The following is a 6589-nucleotide window of genomic DNA, read 5'->3' as shown; positions in this document are numbered from 1 at the left end:
GGCTTTCTTATGTTGCTGCCCAGTGGTGTAAGCATTTTTTTTTTTTTTTTACAACTCCAGAGAATATTTTATGTTAAAATTTGTGCAGAGTTTAGATGCAAGTGTGCACAGACTGGTTGCATCAGCACCCAGCTTTCACTCAGAGGTTCTGATCAGAAATATTATTAAAACTTAACGAATCTAAAATGTTTATTGTTGTAGGGCTGGCACCAGTTTTCTGTGATCGCTTTCAATGGGAATTGTGTAGTTAGTTCTACTGGGTCTCCTTTGAAAATGCTGGACAAGCTTCTCTCTGTGATGGCAGCTTTGTGCGTAGCAGTCTGTTAATATCACACGGCTAAAAAAAGACATCTCTTCCAACTGAAATGACAAGTTTAGGGGCCAGTGGTAGAGAACACTGTATGTGGCTGTAGAGGTTACCAGGATGTGCATGCAGATGGGTTGTTCCAGTGCTCTTGGTGATCAAAACCAGCTCCCACTTGCCAGTTATGTGGTTGAAAACTGGGAACTAAACAGACCTGATCTTTCTCATGTGGCTTTTCTAGCAAAAGAAGATAGACCCTGCTTTCTCTGGATTGCCTGCAATGAGCAGTTCAGAGAAGTAGCCTTGTGAGAAAAGGTGCGAGTTTCTCTCTGTTGTTTTCCTGGATTTTCACTGTTAACTGGCAGAATGTCCTTCTTCCAGTTGACTCCTGTCCCCTTTGCTGCTGTCACCTGGCTGCACAGTGCCTGCCGTTGGCAGGCGTCCGTAGGAGGCCAGGTTCTGGTGGCCCTAGCCACCCTCCATGGGATGTGTGCATCTCAACGTGTGCAAGGTGACCTTTGCTCCACGCGAGCAAGGCTAGCTGGATTTAGGTATTCATGATACCTTATTCAAAGGATGGTAGAGATTTGATCTTGTTTTTTTGACGTTTCCTCTGAGAGCACTCACCCGTGAGGAGTGAAGCAAGGCATGGGGGCTGCCCTTAGCATAAGAGGCTGAGAGGCCCTGTCCTTCCTCCAGCTCGGAAAGCCCTAGAAGGGGAGCTCCCTTCCCCAACAGTTTCATTAACGTGTGGCCCCCCATGCCTGCTGCCCCCTTCTTTTTCTTTGAGCCCTGTGTGTCCCCATCATTCCCTGGGTGAAGGAGATGCTCCCTGCTTCTAATCCCTCTCCTAAGTCCTTTCATTTTCACCTTTTTCCTGATTTTTCAGCAGCGGGAAAAAGTCCTGCTGCCAGCAGAACACACCAGGGAGTTTGCACAGGGTGAGGCACTGGAAAACGGGAGGGCTACAGGCAGAACAAATGGCAAAAAGTCACGAAGCTCAGTGTATTCTACTTCGTTCAGCTGGCTGCTTTTGCTTGGATGCTCCCTCCTCCCCTTCTTTGTATGGCAGACTGAAACTTGGGGTTACGTGGAGTCTAATAAAAAGATTTCTCTACATCAGGAGTAACAGCCCATGCATCATGGTCTTTCATTGAGGTAAATTGCCTCGTTCCATCAGCTTACTGCAGAGTATCCTTAAAACACATGTAACAAGAGCCTGCTATGGAGGCATATGAAAAGGCTTTTAAGTGTTATCTCTTATTCTTTGTCAAAGCAATAGGGGATGGAAATACAGCTGAAAGCTCAACGATAAATGAAACTTTAATGCAGTAAAACTTTATTGAGGGTGCGATATCTCGACTTTTGCTGTCATTGATAATAAAAGCAGCAAAAATAGTCAGGTGTTTGCGTCATTTAACTGCAGAGGAATTTTCATTGCTCTAGCTCAAAGCCAATTTCTGCAACTGCAACCAGTTCTCATTGAGCCTGTGCTGGGGAGGGGCTATCAGATACTACTGTAAGCCTTCCACTCCTTAGCATTTCAAAGGTTGCTACAGCTATTTTATCTGGACTGGAATTCTGTACCGAAAGGGCAAACTCTCAGATATTTCACTTCTGTTTGGCTATTAGCAACGTGTGATTCTGCTGGGAAATGTGATCATGGAAAACAGCTCTTTGTGGTGTTTTATGACTGCTGCTGCTTGGCTCATGCTTTGTTTCAGCTGCCCATCCTTCAGCATCCAACCGGGCATGGGAAACAGAGCCGTGTGCGATCCTCACCTCTCAGTGTGAGAGAGGAGGCGCCTGCAGGCAGGGTCAGAGGCTTCGGAGAACAGCCATGACTTGTTTCGCATCCTGGGATCTCCCGTCCCTCCGCTCCCCCGAGATACGGGGCGTCCTGCTGGCATGTGTCCCGCAGAGGAGGCTGGAAGCTGGTGCCACTCAAGTCTGCCACCTACTTTTGTCCTGACCCAAAATTACACTAGAGAGATTGCTTGGCACATCTGCACAGGGTGTACTAAAAAATGCTAAATGAGTCAGGGACAGAGGTTTGCATGGTTATAACACATACTGGTATGGGGGTACTGGGATCGCTTAAGTCACATGCCGTTCTTCGTTCATCTGGATGCACCTGAGCATGTTCAAGTGATGCGAGGAGGTAGGGGAGGGGTATGGTGCCGTGGATGGCTGTGGGGTAAGAGCCTGGGTCTGGGCAGCTGTCTAAGAGAAGCTGTCACACAGTAACGTGATGGGGCAGTGGGGTAAGGATGGGCTTAATCAGGCCTGCCAGATCTTCTGCTGTTGGCACTGCTTATGCCTGAAACCAGCCTGGAAAATGAGACATAAAACCCCGCGTTCAAACCCAGCAAAGCCCGGCATCCAAACTTGCATGTGAAGGCAGCACCTTTCAGGCCTGAAAGCAGGACGCATTTTGCATTTTTCTGGTTACCTGCTGGTGAAAACCACTCCTTGTTTCCTTTATGAGACTATTTTTACATGGATCCTGCATGTGATGTGCCAGGCTGGAGGCATAAACAAGTAAGAGCGAGCAATGAAGGTAAGACACCATTGCAGACTCAAGGGCTTGACTTTTCGCTTCTTGTGTACTTCCTTTGACTTTGATGGCTTGTTGTTTTCAAGGTGGACGATAGCACTCCTTCCAACAGGAGGAACAGGCATAAGGGGTAAGGAACCTCTTCCCTAGCAAGAAGAGCTCCTCTCCTCGCCAGGAACAGCTTCCCCGACAGAAACCCCCGGTACAGAGAGCTTTTAGGGAAACTCAGGTGAGGGCTGAAGAGATTCAGGCAGATGCCCTGGTGAACATCACTGTCCCTAGCTGGTTTTGGGGTGACCACCTTGGCTTCATCCCAGGCTCAGGAAGGTGACTGGACCCTGGCACAACCCAGGGACAGAGGATCCTGCTTGAAATTTGGGGTTCATTAGCCCAGGGCTACAAACTGCAGAAAGGCAAGCGAGGCACCCTAGCACTGCCTCATTCTTCTGCCACTCCTGTGAGAGGAGGACTGTCATTTTTCAAGTTTAGCAACTGCAAAGTCATCAATTGCTATTTTTTCCCAGTTTCCCACCCTTCACCATTTTTTTTTTTTAGCCCAGTAATGCTCCCTGTTTCAAAGCCTTGTGTCTGGTGTTTGCAAATGGAGCAGCTTGGCTATTAAGTGTTCCCAGGAGGATTAAATTGACTTGTCCCAGGTTTTGGGGTGTGAGCTGAAGATACTGATTTTTGCAGCAACTAGTCAAAAACTGGGTTAAAAACTGGCTGGACAGCTGAGCCCAGAGAGTAGTGGTGAATGGAGTCAAATTGAGTGCACCCTCAGTAAGTTTGCAGACAACACCAAGCTGGGTGGAAGTGTCGATCTGCTGGAGGGTAGGAAGGCCCTGCAGAGGGACCTGGACAGGCTGGATCGGTGGGCTGGGGCCAACTGCATGAGGTTCAACAAGGCTCAGTGCTGGGTCCTGCACTTGGGTCACAACAACCCCATGCAACGCTACAGGCTTGGGGAAGAGCAGCTGGAGACCTGCCCGGTGGAAAAGGACCAGGGGGTGTTGGTCGACAGCCAGCTGAACATGAGCCAGCAGTGTGCTCAGGTGGCCAAGAAGAAGGCCAATGTCATCCTGGCTTGTATCAGGAATAGTGTGGCCAGCAGGACGAGGGAAGTGATCGTCCCCCTGGACTCGGCACTGGTGAGGCTGCACCTCGAGTCCTGTGTTCAGTTTTGGGCCCCTCACTCCAAGAAGGACAGGGAGGTGCTGGAGCGTGGCCAGAGAAGGGCAACGAAGCTGGTGAAGGGTCTGGAGCACAAGGCTTATGAGGAGCGGCTGAGGGAGCTGGGGTTGTTTAGTCTGGAGAAGAGGAGGTTGAGGGGAGACCTTATCGCTCTCTACAGCTACCTGAAAGGAGGCTGTAGCCAGGTGGGGGTTGGTCTCTCTTCTGCCAAGCAACAAGGGATAGGATGAGAGGAAACGGCCTCAAGTTGCACCAGGGCAGGTTTAGGTTGGATATTAGGAAAAACTTCTTCACTGAAAGGGCAGTCAGGCATCGGAACAGGCTGCCCAGGGAAGTGGTTGAGTCCCCATCCCTGGAGGTATTTAAAAGACGTGTAGACGTGGTGCTCGAGGACATGGTTTAGTGGTGGACTTGGCAGTGCTGCGTTAACGGTTGGACTCGATGATCTTAAGGGTCTTTTCCAACCTTAACGATTCTATCATTCTAAGAAAAAAATCCCTAAACTCAACCCTAAAAGCCCAAAGTAGTCTAAGAACAGGGAAACCCATAAAACATGTCAGGTCACAACTAAACAGGAAATAAGTAGAGCTAAAAATAAGAGTCCATAAATTGCCCTGCAAAGGATGCTCTAACTGCTGATAAAAGGCTCTTTAAATATATCAAAGCCGCAAAGGCAGCTAGGAAATCGGTGGGAATGCTGATGACAAAGGTATAAAAGGGGCAGGTGGGGACGATGAAGATGTAGCAGAGAAGCTCAGTGATTTCTTTGTGTCTGTTTTTACAGCTGAAGCTGTTGGGGAGCTTCCCACATCTGTCATGCTCTGCAGTGGATCAGCTGGAGGAGCCAGAGCAATCAGAAGTAAAAAGGTAACATGGAGTAAAGAGGTAGCAGGAGTAAAGGAAAGTAAGAAAAGTAACTAGGTAACAGGAGGTGTAAGGTCATATAGCTGAAGTGCTTGTTAATAAGTAACCAAAACCAGGCGGCGCTGATCCAAGGGACCCAAAGGGGTGGCGCAGCCCAGCAGTATGGGAGGCTGCGGTACCCAGCCATGTTCCCAGGCCCAGCCAGCCCATCGCACCCCATAGGCTCGCTGGGAGGCGCTGAGCCATCATTGATGGGTCTCTGAAGCCATTGGCTCGGGGTGGCAGCGAACCACCCACCAGAATTTGGGGGTACGCAAAGCTAAAGGAGGTCAGCGTTAAGCAGACAGTAAAAAAATACTTTACAGGCGCAGGTGGTGAACTTTCTGCCGCAGGGGGTTGTGGATGCTGTATCTGCAGGTTCAAAAAGAGAGATTAGGCAAATTCAAGGATGCAAATGCATGACAGAGATGTACCCTCTAACAACAGGATAAGTGGGGGTGCTGGAGGAAGGGGCTGTAAAAGGAGGCAGGCCTCCAAGATAGCCCCTCCTGTTGCAGCCCCTGCAGCAGAGCCTGGGGCTGGATGGACATCCTGGGCCAGGGGGACATTTCTCACTTTCTGAACATATTGACCTGCTTTATTCAGTGGCAGCACGGGCTGAAAGGTGATGCCTGGGGTATGCATACATAGCATGTCTTGTATGCCCTAATTATGCCCAGGCTGTTCATAAACTGTGGAGAGGCAGGGTAAGATGCTGTGCACCGAGCTCTTTACTGTTTATGTAAGAACAGCCTTATAAAGCCTCATATTTCGAGTTATCTGCTTCCATAAATTTTCCCTTGTAGAAACAAGAAAATGCAAAATGCTTCCTGCTTTCAAGCCCAAAAGGTGCTGCTTTTCTCATGCAAGCTCCAAAGAGCAACCTCTGGAGAGCAAAGTCTATTCCTCTCCTCTCCACAAAAAGCAAACAAAGCCCAACAGCTCCCACCCTCCCTCACCTGGTGGAAGCAAAACAGCTTGTGAATGAGCTGTGCCTCACCTGCTTCTCTCTGTCCCCCGACCCTGGGCAGCGTCCCCCATGGCACCCGCCAAGGTGGGTGACATTAAGGGGAGTGAAGAGAAAATATCTGCCCAGCTGCTGGCCCAAACATGGCAGAGGTTTCCCCAGAGGAGCTGGGAGACTTGCAGGGCCAGATAAGGTGGATAAAGGGAAAATACGGCATTGAGAGGAATAAGAAATTTTGCCCAGGACTCCAGAGAGGGCTGTGGAGGGACACTGCTTTGGTGGGCATCTATGGCAACGGAGCACTTTCTTCCTTTTTTTGCCTGTTCTGAAACACTCTCTGGTAGCACCCCGAGGGACATTTGTCCCAGCTGGTTTCCCAGTTTGGTCATTGCTTTGACAGTCAGTTTTCTAAAGTGACATCAACAGCTTCCCAGAGTAACGTCTGTCACGTCTCGGTGGGCTGGGGAGGGCGAGGAAAGCTCTCAGCCCTCCTGAGGTGGCTCCCCTAGACCCTCGCGGCTGTCATTGCTGCCTGCCCCGTGCCTGCTGACATGAGCCTGGTTAAACATTAGGGGATCTCTGCCTCTCCTTTAGTCATGCACATCTAGGTGTAGCTGGGGAAAGAAAGTCTGCCACATAAATGAGATTTTGGAAAAAAGGCTTTCTC

This window comes from Platalea leucorodia (genome assembly GCF_965183815.1).
Source record: "Platalea leucorodia genome assembly, chromosome: 5".
NCBI classification, from domain to species: Eukaryota; Metazoa; Chordata; class Aves; order Pelecaniformes; family Threskiornithidae; genus Platalea; species Platalea leucorodia.
This window is presented reverse-complemented; position numbering follows the sequence as displayed.